The sequence below is a fragment of the Ambystoma mexicanum genome, chromosome 7p (assembly GCF_040938575.1).
Source record: "Ambystoma mexicanum isolate Mex_15411 chromosome 7p, UKY_AmexF1_1, whole genome shotgun sequence".
NCBI classification, from domain to species: Eukaryota; Metazoa; Chordata; class Amphibia; order Caudata; family Ambystomatidae; genus Ambystoma; species Ambystoma mexicanum.
In genome coordinates, this window is record NC_090939.1 from 513,899,118 (window position 1) to 513,914,152 (window position 15,035).

Genomic DNA, 15,035 nt, shown 5'->3' on the forward strand with positions numbered 1-15,035 from the left:
GTGACAGTCTTTGAGAATGGGACACCCAGCTCTGTGGAACATGTACCAGTATTAGTATACGCAAGGGTATTTCACCATGAGTATGAACACCCTCATTGAACTACAGAGGAAGTTAGGCATTCAGTTTCCCAGTACGCCAGAGGCAATATTAGTGACCATCATTGGTCAGGCCATTGTGGTGAAAGCGATTGATCACCACACAAATATCATGAATCCCACGACAGACAGTGCTTATTTGATGCTAACTGGGATATCATTCTGGCAATATATCTCTTGCTGTATTACTTTGTGGAAAACCTGTAGTTCTGTTGCTTTATGGGACATAGTGATCACCCCTGGGCATTGAATGATTGCCAAGGTCTAATTGCCCTGGCTGCTGGTGCAGATATTTGCCCACCAGGCTAGGGAGGGACCACTAAACCCCTGTCTTCTCTCCAGAACAGCTGCAGGGAGAAACAGTGAGTTAGGCAACCTGCAATATACAGGCAATATTGATCAACAGGAGCGGGTTAGGGCTCAAGTTCCTAATTCCCACCAACTTGGCAATAATGCACACCATATGTGGTGGAGATTTACAGACCAAAACAGCAATTATATTGTTACAAACAGACATCAACCAAGTAATAGAGAAAGGGCCTTCATTCATTCATGCGTTCACTGCCTAGACCCTTTCTCCTGGCTCCACATTAAAAAGAGTGCTATTAGGTAAACCTCCCGGCAACCCTTTCTTTCCAGTTGTCCTGAAGAAGGATGGAAGCTACACTTCCCTTCTCCGACCAGCCTCTGCTTAATAATCCCATACTGGTGCTCAAATCATCATTCCCTTTAACTTAACTCACAGGAGCTGTAGTCTGCCCTAACCTCTCATTGTCCCATGTCTTATACCATACCCTTACTTGTATCTCTTCCCTTGTCCATACACATACCTCTCTTCTGGCCACAGTAACTTTTGTCCTGCACATGATCTCAAACCACGTGGGACCCCAACCTCTGTGCTGCGTTGCAGATGAATACCATGGGTTTTTCTGCTTTTATCATCATTTCCTCCAATGGTGGTGTAAAAATAGATGTCCCTCCATGCCAGTACATGTAAAACATTTTCATCTTGGTAATGTGCTTATGGGCTATCAAGCCATCACCTAGGCTTTCCCCATGGTGGTGTAGTAAAAAGGGGCCTGTGCTATTACTTGGGTGGGGGCTCGCCCACTTCCCTGCTAAGCACCTGAACTTCGCTCACAGTGAGCATGCCTCGGTGAGCATGTCTCCCGTTAGTCTCTCTGCCCAAGCTCCTCCTACCTAGGAGGGTACACACGCCAAGCCCACCGCACTCTAGCTCACAGCCCAGCCACTGCAGATTACGTAGCTTGGCTCTCTACTCACCTGCCTCCTTCAGCCATCAGGCCGACTCCTCTCATTGCCACCCTATGTAATGGCCCGGGGAGGGCAGATACCTCCGAGGCCACTTCATCAGATCGAGTTACCCCACATATGAGTCCCAGGACGGCAGTGTTCATAAATCTTCACAGGCTACCTTCAATGGCCCTGTGACAGGCGAACTTCATGCAGGCCATCATCTTCTGCACAGGTCACACCACTCATATGTGTCAGGCATGGATGATCTTCTAATCCTGCCCCATCTGGACCCAGAGCAGGTCAGCATTTCTCACTGGCCACATCCTTTCCCAGGGCCGTACCACTCACATATCCTAGCAAGTGGCCTTTTTCCTGTGCCACACCACACATACAGCCTGGCTAGGATGTTCTTCTGGCCCTGCTTGTTCCAGAGTTAGCCGACATGCTTCACAGGGTTATTGACTCTGAGCCGCATCACACATGTGACATGGTTCAATTCTTAAACCAGGCTGCATGCCCAGTGCAGTCTGGTTTAAGCTCCAGCTCCATTCGGTTCGCCACTGGCATATGCAGCATGGACTGCATTGTACCTCAGGCCCTATTGGAGGGCACCTAAGGCAATGGCCATCCAGAGGGCTAGAGCGCCACTCTCCTGCTCGCTCAGTCACTTGCAGCTCCAACCGTTTTAACAGTTTTATTTGGTTGTCGTTCTCCATTTTATCCAATGAAGGACAGTCCACATTTAGGCGGGGATGGCCTGCCTTCTGTCCATGTCCCATCATTGTAAGAGCCCGCTATGCATAGGTCTGGGTGACATTGTTAGATTCCGTTCTGTCAGCCGCAGAAGCAAAGTCTGTCCAATTTCATTCTGTTTCACCCCAATCTGGGGTTCTGCCCCACCTTGAATCGAAAGGAGCAGCACACAGTTTCCAGTGCCGCTGCACGAACTGAAAAGAGCTGCGAGAAGTTTCTTATGTCACTGTGCAAACTGAAAAGAGCTGCGAGAAGTTTCTTATGTCACTGTGCAAACTGAAAAGAGCTGCGAGAAGTTTCTCGTGCCTCTACTTGATCCTTGTATGAATCAAAAAGAGTGCACAGTTTCTTGTACCAATGAGCGAATCTAGCACAAATCGAAAACAGTGCATGGAGTTTCTCATACGGCTGCATGAACCTAGTACGAAGCAAAACAAAAACTGGACAAAGTTTCTCGGGCTGCTGCGCGAACCTAGCGCAAATCGAAAAACCTGTACAAAGTTTCTCGTGCCAAAGTGTGGAAATAGTATGAATTGAAAAAAGTCCCAGTCAAAGTTTCTCGTGATGCTGCTAAAAACTAGCATTGACCGCAAAAGACCCACACAAAGTTTCTCGTGTAACTGCACGAACCTAGCACAAATGGAAACCCCACACAAGGGTTCTCGTGTCGCTGCACGAAACTAGCACGGATCAAAAAAAGACTTATGCAATTTTTCTTGTCTCACTACATGAAACCAACATGGAAATGAAAGAACACGCTGTGTGCAAACCACACAAAACCAGGCAAAAATTCAGCGGCGCCAAAACCGTAATGCTGATTTCACAGAAAGTGTGGAAGTGGATTCCAGTCCGAACTGTGCACTTTTCCCTCAGTTGGTGGAAATTTGGCCCACCCCTACCTATACGGTGCTCAATGGTACAACTTTCAGAATAAGGTAAGTTACAGTGAAACACAGGACCTCGTTTACTTTTCAAATAAGCAACATTCAAATCAATCCATTGGTGTGTGTGTTGTAATTCATTTTTCCACCTTACGGTGTCTCTTAAATGTGTAACTTCCACATGTGTAACTTCCACCTAGCCCTATTTCCTCTGGGCCAACATGTTTACTCTCGAAAAACCAGCGTTGGAATCATACAACTTGGTTATGCTGACAGTAGGGTGGTTGCCACAGCAGTCGATGGGGCAAGAAGTACACTTCTCCACAGGTTTATGAACCAGTGGTCATAGCATTGAGTACATGGCAGCCACATATGTCATTGCTGTGAAGAACCTTAGTCATAATGTTCTTCATCTGGCAAGTTTTAAATCCTCTCCATGTCTGACAACAATCCAAAATAAAAACTACAATCATAATGTCTCACAAAATAATCACTTCAAATATTTAATTATCTGGGACATCAAAGAGGGAGATTATAATCTCTTCCTAGTATGGATTAACAAACAGAATGTTAATTTAAAATTTAGCATACACCACAGCGCTAGTGAAATAGCGTTTCAGGATTTACTCGTCAGGGAGGAAAATGGTCGCTTGATAGTCAATTTATTCCGGAAAGAGATGGATAGAAACATTATACTGAGGTATGACAGTTTTCATGCACAACATCCCATATGGGCAATTTTTGAGAGCCAGAAGGAATTGTATGAGATTGGAAGACTTCTCTGTTCAATCCAACTTGATACATGAACGTCTCTCTAAAAGAGGCTATCCGCCAAGATTATCAAGACAATCGAAAAAGAGAGCCAAAAACCAACAAAGAGAAAACCCTTTCAATACAGATAATAGAGAAAAGAAAAAGAATTATGGACTCGTTACAATGAAATTAGGAAGGAGATTGTTAAACATTAGCCCCTATTGCAATTAAACAATCGAGTCTCTTGCGTCCAATGTTTGCCTTTAAAAAGGGTAGGAATCTTAAAGATTGGGTATCAAAAGCAGACAGGGCCAGTAAAACAAAATCACATACTCTTACTTCTATGTGGGGTATGGCACCAGTTGTGGGGCATTCCCAATGTGGCAGATGCAATAACTGTGGATTGACTTCAGCTTGTAGATCCATCAGAATTAATAAAATAACTTAGATATTGAGTAGTGAAACGACATGTAATAGCCATCATTTTATTTATGCTATCACTTGCCCATGCAACAGGACATACATAGGCAAAACCTCTAGACCGGTGAAAGTTAGAATCACGGAACATAAATCCAGGATTAGAACATTCAGTGTCACTTCACCTTAAGTCAAACATTTTCTTGCTGAAAAACATGGCCCGGAAAATCTCAAATGGTGGGCAATAGAAAAAGTCTGCGGTACTGATGGACGCAATACAGCTAACTATCATAACGAGAACAATGGCGGATGTACCAAACACAGATTTATGTCAATGGACTGAACAATCAGAAGGAATGGAGTCAGCTAGTATAGTGTGCCTTCTAATAAGGAGCCCATTTGGACTTTCTGCGATGAATTTAACATTAATTCAGCTAGCATCATCAATGTATTAGATTAATTCTTTTGGGCTATGGCACCATCTAGATGTAAGGATTCTGCTCACACATGGTATATCCGTGCTTCCTCCATAATATTAGTTCTCTTGATATTTGATTTGATTTGATTTGATATTTATATTGCGCATATACCTAAGGACCCAAGCAGTGAACTGCATCTACGTGCAGATTTTATCTATAGATGATAGAAAGAACATAGTGCGTCAGCTATTACATTTACACAAATAGGTATGTTTTAAGTTGTTTCCTGAACACAGCCAAATATTCAATTTTCCGCAGGTGTAATGGAAGTGAATTCCAGGCCTTAGGGCTGGCCACGAAGGGATAACTAGATGGTCTTGATCCATGGATCGTAGTTAGCGTGTAGGATTATAAATGTTGATTTTTTAGATTAAATATGGTGGAGCTAAACCACGCATACATCTAAAGACAAGACAAAGTAGGTTGAACTGAATCTGCTGCTGGACTGGCAACCAGTGAAGGTTTCTGCGAAACTCAGAAACATACGTTTTCCAAGGTAGCAAGAAAATTAAGTGAACCGCTGTGTTTTGGGCTACTGCAAGGCGCTGCAACTGATATTTTGGACTAACTACCAGGAGCACATTGCAGTAGTCCAGCCTGGAATTTACAAGAGCACCTACCACTCTCGATCGATCACCCTCCGGTAAGAGAGGGAGAAGGGGTTTTAGCATCTTCAGTTGAAAATATACAGATTTAATGATGCAGATTACACCCCAAATTAGATTGCCAGATGCATCCTAGGTTTTTTACTGAATTTGTGTATTTGGAGGCAATTCCAAACATTGTAGCACATGGGATTATTGGAAAAAGAATTGCCAATTTGTTTTTTGATCCAAGCTCTGCTGCCTCCACGGGTTGATTTAGGCTTACATAAATCTGCATATCGTCCGCATAAGAGTGATACTGAAGATCAAACTGGGCAAAGATTTTTAACAATGATATGATATGAAATGATATGGCATTTATAATGCGCCTATACGTAAGTGTTTCAAGGCATGATGAGGTAAGGGAGGGGGAACAGATTGAAGACAGAGACAGCTATCCTACTAGACCAGGTGTCATTCATATCGTGAAAGTGCATGGGATCGCGTAACAATGAGCAGATATAGAGATTGAACAATAAGGGCGATAGGGATGAACCCCTTGGCACTCCACAAGGTATGATCAACTTTTCCTAAAGAAATTGACCTTTTTTCACTTGTTGAGTTTGGTTGGTTAAAAATGAGTCAAACGATCTCAATGCTTTTTCAGAAACCTTTGCCAAAGAAGTTAATCTAGAACTGAGTATGTTAAATTCCACCGTGTTGAAAGCTGCCGACAAGTCAAGCATACTGATGTCCACCTTGTCAGCATTTTTCGAGTCGGTCATCCCAGACCTTTAGTAACGCAGTCACCGTCCCATAACTTGGTCTACAGCAAGCTTGGTATGGATCTAAGATGTTATTAGCTTCTGGATGGCCTTGGAGTTGCATGGTTACTACTTTCTCAAGAATTTTAGTTGGCCATAGTAGCCCTGCAATAGGGCGATAGTTGGCGAGAAATGTATGGTCCAGGGTAGATTTTTTTAGCAGTGGTGTGAGACGTGATTTCGTTAGTTTGTCTGGCACAGAACCTTGATCAAGTGAGGCATTTACACACATCTAAATGGGTTCGCTCAGTGCCTGTGCATGTTGTTTTACCAAGTATACCGGAAGTGGGTCATACGTGAGGTTGGTGGGTATGAGGAGAAGTTTCACCAGTGAAAAATTAAACTCTGAAAAAGGGGTCAGACTCAATTAAAAGAGGAGCTGAAATCAGTTGGGCATAGATATTTACTCTGATCTGGTCAAATTTGTTAAGGAAAAGGGTGTTCAATTCATTAGCCATCTTCTGAGTAGGAAGTAGGCAGGTATTTATACAATCAGGGATTGATAAATTCCTGATAGCCATATAAAGTTCCTTTGCCCTATTTGTTGCCAAGTTTATTTGTTTTTGTAGGTTTCATGCTTTTGCCTGTGTGATCTCGTCTTTATATATTTTTAGGGTTGATTTGGCTATTATATTATCTTCAGCGGATCTAGTCATGCACCATTTAATTTCCATTTTCCAATATTGGCTCTGACAATACTTCAGTTTGTCATTAAACAACTGGTTCCCTTTCCTGACTGATATTTTAGTGTTTTTTACACGTGCGATAGAATCACAGTTTGCTTGTAATTGTCTCAGCAAGCTTGTGTAGACCTCTGCACCCATCGTTGTGTCGTATATCTTAGATATATGACTCATCTGGTAGTATCTGAGATTCTATCCAAGTCTTTTTTTCGACGTTGGGGTTCTGAGATAGGAGTTTTTCTACTTCCATTTATATTTCGCTCCTTGGTCCAGCTAAACCGGATCATGAAATAATCAGACCAACTCACTGGTTCAATATCTACATCCTGCAGGTTAATCCCTGTGAACAGTATAGAATCTAAACAGTAGGCCTCATTCCGAGTTTGGAGGCAGCCATGGCGCTATTTGCGCCATGGCTGCCTCCAAAACCGGGTCTGGCACTGATCTGGTTGAATGGGAATTTACCGGGTCATTCCGACCCTGGAGGACCTGGTAAGTCCCCATTCAACCAACCATTCCCTATTCCCATTTGAGCCCCTATATAGCTCAATGGGAATGTGGAAGGCGCTAATAACAGGCTCGCAAATAGCAGGCCCGTTATTAGCACCCTGGTCCCTTAGCGGTTCCCGTTAAGGGACCTCGGAATTGGGCAGTAAGAGATTACCAGCACAGTTCTCCTTACCGGTGCCCGGTATCCCTTACTGCCCAAGTCGGAATGAGGCCCAATGTCCACTTATATGTGTAGAGAGATCCGTGAGAATATAGAGATTGTGTGAGTCCAAAATATCATTTATATGTTTACAGTCACTATGGTATGGCTCATTACACCATATAATTAATTCTCCCAAAATAATAATCTTTACTGATTACTGACTTCCACCCCTCAATATCCATATTATCAATGAATGCAGTGGCCGATCCAGGAGGTAGGTAACACCAAATTATTTTAAAATAATTATTAGTAGTAAATTGATAAGAGTATGCTAGAACCTGAGAGGCACTATCCCATCTTAAGGTACAAATACGTTATATATCTATGTTGTCTTTGTAAATAATGGTAACTCTGCCTCCCCTTTGTTGTTCTCTATTGAGCCATTTTATCAAGTACTTATCTGGTACCAAGGAGTGAAAGTACGACTGACATGCTGCGTTTAACCAAGACTCGGTAATCATGAAGATGTCAATGTTATGTGCTTCAATACAGCCAATAATTGCAACAGCATTCTTAATTTCTGACCTGGCATTGATTAAGACCAGTTTGTGGGTCAGGCTGGCTGAGACCGTAGTAAATGTTGGTGGTTTCTGCATGATATTTGCACCTCTGATTTTATTCAGGATGCGAAGTGACAAGGTGCCTTGACTCATATTCCTAAGGAAGAGTAAAATATCTTTGCAGTATGAGCAAATGTAATGCTCACCTTGTATCCACAGGGACGCCGCCCGACTGGACTGGATTGCTTCTGAGTTGGATTCACCTCCCCCGGGGACTCGCTCTGCCGTGGATCTATTCTTATTCTGGAAGACAGGAACTCTGTTTTAGCCACAATCACCTTCTCTCGGGGCCCGCCTCCCAAGTGCCCCCCTAGCAATCCTCTTAGAGTCTTCCTCATCTTGTATTTTGTTAAGGTGCGCTCTCCGTCCTGCTGTTATGTGCAGGGGCACGTTGTGGCTGGGAACCTTACAGCCAAGTTACTTTACTGGCGTGGGCCCGGGAGTCCAGTCCTGCTGCGACTCCGCTCTTGAGTTAAGTCTTCAGTTCTTAAAGAGTGTGGGCCTCATTACGACCCTGGCGAAATGGGTTAGCGGGTGCCGCTAATGATGGCATTCCACCTCATTACGAGGTTCCCTCAAGGGACCCGATGTGGATGTCTGGTTTTATCAGACGTTCTTACAGGGTCCCGCGAGGGGACCAGGGAGCTAACAACAGGCCGGTCATAATCGGGTTCCCCATTCAGGGAACCCAGACCCAGACCCGGTTTTGGTGGCAGCTACCGCCAAAGCCGTAATGAGGCCCTGTGTGTCCGTAATAGTAGTTGCCCTGTTAATCTTCTCCTTCTCTCGTAGGTACAGAAGGGATGATGAAGACGTCGAGCTGATGGAGAGGGCAGTGCTCGAGATGGTAAGTGAATGCTCGGAGCGCAGCGCTATGAGCGTCTGTTGAATCGGGCTAACCTGTGCTATTCTTCCCTTGCAGGTCGCCTAGAAGTCCCTGGAAGAAGTGTGGCCAGATAGAAGTGGAACGTAGAGTGGAAGGTGTCCGGACCGTTGTCGAATTCCAAGAGAGCTTTGGTAGGTAAGCATGAGTCTGAAAGGTGTTGGAATCGGGAGACGAGCGCTTACTAAATTGTCCTCTTCTTTTCTTCTCCGTAGGATGTTGCTTGCTGGCGAGGACGGGCTCCTGGGAAGACTCCGGAGTGATCGAGGAGCTGGATTGCTGAACAGGTAAGGAGGAATAATGGTGTTCTTCTTCTTCTCCCTTTAGATGCAGACCTGGAATGCTGCAAGCAGGTCTCAGTGAACGTCACGCTGCGAGTGCAGAACAACGCGAAGCCTGCAGGTATCCCAGGTGCCTCTAGGGTGGACCATGCCCTAGATGCTAGACTGTATGGTTCAGTTCCGAACTGAACCTTGTGGGGGCAGCCATGCTGATCCATTCCCCAATGGGAACTTCATCTGCCATATGAGCCTGGCGCCAAAGGCGCCAGGACTGGTTCCAGGACAGCTGAGGGGGGCATGATTGGGCCCTTGGGGCCTTGCATGAACACTGTGGCGAGGGCCAGAGACCCTGAGTTCCAGGGCAAGGGGCTATGGTCTTGACAGCACTCCCCCCAAGTCCCCTCTCAAGGTGATTCTTCTGTCCGGTCCCGGCTTATAGGGGTACTCCTGATGGAAGCGTCATATCAGATGTGGTGCATGAATGTAATCACTGGGCTTCCATGTTCTGTCCTGCGGGCCATATCCTTTCCATTCTACTAGATAGTAAAGTTTTGTTCAAACGTACTTTGAATCTAGAATGTCCTTTACTTCAAATTCTGGCTCTGTGTGGATTATCACAGGTCCTGGTGGGGTAGTTACTCGAGTCCCTGGCTTATCTGGTTTCAAAACAGATACATGAAACACCGGGCGTATCCGCATGTTGGCTGGCAACGTTAGTTTTACTGCTGCTGGGTTTATGATGGACTCGATGGGAAACGGCCCTAAGAACCGTGGGTGGAATGTCCGGGTTCCCTTTAGAGGCACATGCTTAGATGCTAGCCACACCCTGTCCCCTATTTAGTTGTCGGGGGCCTTTTCACGATGCAGGTCCGCGTATTTCTTCTGGCGAACTTTGGCTTGGCGCAAATGTTCAATGGCTCTTGTGAAAGCTTGCGAAATGGCCGCGTGTAGGGTCTTGATGGCTGGCATTTCCAGAGTCGTAGGAATGTCCAGTTCTGACGTGCGTGGGTGTCTGCCATACACAGTAAAAAATGGTGTCTGCCTGGTACTGCTGTGTAGTGAATTGTTATAGGCATACTCAGCGATCCACAATAAGTCTTTCCAATCCCCTTCCACTTGGTGAAGCATGCAGCGCAAGTATTGTTCGAGCGTCTGGGTCGTCCTCTCAGTTTGACCTTCCTTTTGGGGGTGATGGCTAGTGGATAGTCGAATGTCTATTTGGGCCATCGAGCATCATTTCCTCCAGAAGTTGGACACAAATTGGGTACCCCGATCCGAGATCAAGACTGATGGGAACCCATGTAGCCGTACCACGTGTTCAAGGAAGGTTTTAGCCAGACTGGATGTGATTGATAGTCCTTTAAACGGAAGGAAATGAGCCATCTTGGAGAACAGGTCTATGATCACTAGGATGGTGTTATAACCTTGACAAGAGGGTAGGTCGGTGATGAAGTCAAGAGACAACGTGTGCCATGGAGCCGGCGGGATGTCCAGTAGTTGCAGGAGCCCAGCTGGTCTTTGTTTTGACGATTTATTTTGAGCACAGATACCACAGGAGGTGATGAATTGAATAACGGTTTTGCGCCATGTTGGCCACCAGTAACTTCGTTTCACCTTGGCCAGGGTTTTAGCAATTCCCGGGTGGCCTTCCCTGAGAGAGTCATGATACTTTGAGATAACCTGTTCTTGAAGCTCTTTTACAGGCATGAATAACCGATCACTGTAGTAAGGTAATTGGTCCTTAACCCTATAGTGTTCTCCTCTCAAATCCCATTCATGTTGTTGTTCCTGAGTCAATACTTGTCGGATTTCTTGCAGCAACTCGTCCTGAGTCATGGTGGTTGTAATACCTAAAAGTCTGTCACCCAGAATGATGGCCACGGGATCAGGAGGTGCCCATGCGTGAAAGGGCATCAGCTTTGCCATTTCTGACTCCAGGCCGGTATGTGATCACATAGTCTTACTCCGCGAAGAAAAGGGCCCAGCATAGTTGTCGAGAAGATTGAGCCTTCACACTCTTCAGGTATTGTAAATTTCGGTGGTCGGTTATCACAGTGATAGTGTGTCTGGCTCGCAACAGGTAATGTCACCAGGCCTTGAAGCCCGCTTTTATGGCCAGAAGCTCTTTATCAGTGATAGTATAATTGAGCTCAGGTGGTGAGAATTTACATGACCAGAAGGCCACAGGATGTAGTTGGCCGGTGTGTGGGTCCGTTTGCGATAGTACAGCACCCATAGCCATGCTGGAAGCATCTGTCTCCACCACATACAGAAGGTCTGGGTGCGGATGTCGTAAGATTGGAGCAGTAGTGATTTTCGCCTTGAGTTCTTGAAAGGCCTTTCCAGCCTCTTCTGTCCATTGGAATGTCTTGTTGCACTTCCTTAACAGCGAAGTGATCGGGTGGACTATTTGCGAGAATCCTGGGATGAATCGGCGATACATGTTTGCAAAACCTAGCATGCTCTGGACCCCCTTGAATGAACTTGGGGCTGCCCAATTGAGGACGGCATCGACCTTGTGCATATCCATTCAAATTCCTTTTGGAGTGAGGACGAAACCCAGGAACTCTACTTCAGTAACGTGGAATGAGCATTTCTCAAGTTTGGCATAGAGATGATGTTGACGGAGCTTGGTAAGGACGGACCGTACATGCTAAACATGATCCTGCTCGGAGGCCAAATATACCAGGATGTCGTCTATGTAGACTAAGGCGCAGACTTCAATCAGCTCTCTCAGAACATTGTTCATGAAATATTGGAATGTGGCCGGGGCATTGCACAGGCCAAATGGCATTACTTGATATTCATATAAGCCATATTTGGTACGGAATGCCGTTTTCCACTCGTCCCCTTTTTTTAATGCGCACAAGATGGTAGGCTCCTCTAAGGTCCAATTTCGTGTAGATTTGAGCATCTTTGACTTAGTCTAGCAATTCCGGGATCAGGGGTAGGAGGTAGCGATTCTTGAAAGTGACTTGGTTCAATGCGCGGTAGTCAATGCAGGTCCTCAATTCTCCTTCCTTCTTCGGCACGAAGAATAAGGGGGACGCTGCTGATGACTTTGAGGGGCGGATGAAACCGTTGGCCAGATATTGTTTCAGATATGACTTCAAATGTTGGTTTTCAGGTTCAGTGAGTGCGTAGATACGGCCACAAGGAATTTGGGCACCAGGTAGCAGATCGATCTGTCAATCATAGAGTCTGTGGGGCGGCAAAGTATTTGCTTGTTCTTTTTGGAACACATCTTGAAAGTCCTGCTACTGAGTTGGTAAGGTAGCAACCACACCTAAGACACTTATCGCCTCTTCCTGAACAGATGAGCCGGCATGCTTACCCTTCCTTCCTTTGGGATTGCAGGTATGTGTGCAGTCATGGGAGAAGACCAACTCTCGGGCACGCCAGTTAATCCGTGGATTATGTGCGACCAGCCACGGCATCCCTAGGATTAATCGGAACTGCAGTGCTTTGATGAGATCAAAAGTGATTGATTCTCGATGGCCATCCTAACATAAGAGGGTGAGTTCAGTGGTACATTCGGACACAGGACCGAAGGCAATTTTGGTGCCATCTACAGTGGTTACAGTCTCTGTGGTGGGCTTAGAGCAAAGTGGGAGCCTCATCTTTGCTGCAAGATCCTGGTCCATGTAATTCCCCATGGCTCTGCTATCAATGTAAGCGTCTAACGAATGTATCTTTGATGGCTGTTGATGGGTGATCAGGATCACGGGAAAAGCAAAATGGGAGGTATGTAATTGGGTTTCTTCGCTCGACTATTGGACCCCTCCTTGTCTGTGGCTCCTACGGTTCTTCTTGGTGGTTTTGCCAGGCACTCCTTGAGGAAATGGCCTGCCTTTCCGCAGTACAGGGACAACTGCTGTTCCCTCCTCTTTTCCCGTTCTGCTTTGGTTAGAGGGGGCCTAACTCCTCCTACTTGTATTGGTTCTACGAATCCTTCTGTTCCTCGCTGAGCATGGTCTTTGGGGCGCATGAACATGGGGCGTGCATCCGGTTTACTTCGATCTGTTCTCAGATCTTGCAACCGATGGTCTAGTTGAACTACCAGATTAATGAACTCGGCACAGTCATTGGGTGGATCCACTATTTGGGCCAGTACATCCTTTAACTCCCCTCGCAAGCCCCGGTGGAACAAGGTGGTTCTTTTGTCATCTGGCCATTCGGCTTCGACCACAAGCCTTTTAGAGGTAGCTATGTATGTCAACAGATCTTGGTTTCCCTGATGGAGGGACAAGAGTTTGTTGTCTAAGAGAACTGTCCATGAGAACGACGGGCGAAGAGCTTTTCCAGCTCCTGTTGAAAGCCCCCAAAATCATGTAACAGCGGATCATCCCGGCTAATGAACGGTAATGACCAGTCTGCTGCACTGCCACTCAAGTAGGACAACACAAAGGCCACTCGCGACTCGTCATTGGGAAATGCCCAGGTCTGCAGAAAAAGTGAAGATGACACTGATTCATAAAGGTCGTGTATCTTTGGGATCCCCTGAGAAACACTCCGGTGGAGCTAGTGGAACTGCCCCTGAAAGGGTGATCTGCACCGGATTGCTCGTGGGGGTTGGCATTGATGGGCTAATTCCAGGCAACGGGGCTTGTCCGGCCTGTGATCGAAGGAGCTGTCTGCCGAGATCATCAGTTTGTTCTTTGGCCACAATTAGTTCTCTCCGCAAGGCGTTAGTTTCTTGTCGGGCTGAATGTACCTCTGAGCGTAACTGCCCCAACAACTGAGCCAACTGGTCAGTTTCTGAGGTTTCCATACTGGGCGCCCGGGTGGATTATAATTTTTTTTTTGGGGCTTCTGTAACGCTCACCTTGCATCCACAGGGACGCCACCTGACTGGACTGGATCGCTTCTGAGTTGGATTCATCTCACCCTGGGATTCGCTCTGCCGTGGATATATTCTGGAAGACAGGAGTTCTGTTTTAGCCACAATCACCTTCTCTCGGGCCCGTCTCCCAAGTGCCCCCCTAGCAATCCCCTTAGAGTCTTCCTCACCTTGTATTTCGTTAAGGTGCGCTCTCCGTCCTGCTGTTCTGTGCAGGGGCGTGTCGTGGCTGGACACCTTACAGCCAAGTTACTTCACTGGCGTGGGCCCGGGAGTCCAGTCCTGCTGCGACTCCACTCTTGAAGTAAGTCTTTAGTTCTTAAAGAGTGAGTGTCCGTAATAGTAGTTGCCCTGTTAATCTTCTCCTTCTCTCGTAGGTACAGAAGGGATGATGAAGACGTCGAACTGATGGAGAGGGCAGTGCTCGAGATGGTAAGTGAATGCGCGGAGCGCAGCGCTATGAGCGTCTGTTGAATCAGGCTAACCTGTGCTATTCTTCCCTTGCAGGTCGCCGAGAAGTCCCTGGAAGACTTGTGGCCAGATGGAAGTGGAACGTAGAGTGGAAGGTGTCCGGACCGTTGTCGAATTCCAAGAGAGCTTTGGTAGGTAAGCGTGAGTCTGAAAGGCGTTGGACCCGGGAGACGAGCGCTTACTAAATTGTCTGCTTCTTTTGTTCTCCCTAGGATGTTGCTTGCTGGTGAGGATGGGCTCCAGAGAAGACTGCGGAGCGATCTAGGAGCTGGATTGCTGAGCAGGTAAGGAGGAATAATGGTGTTCTTCTTCTTCTCCCTTGAGATGCAGGCATGGAATGCTGTGAGCAGGTCTCGGTGAACGTCATGCTGCGAGTGCAGAACAACGCGAAGCTCGGGCATGGCTTAAATAGCCTACAGGTATCCCAGGTGCCTCTAGGGCGGACCACGCCCTAGATGCTAGACTGCATGGTTCAGTTCTGAACTGAACCTTGTGGGGGCAGCCATGTTGATCCATTCCCCGATGGGAACTTCATCTGCCATATGAGCCTGATTGGGCCCT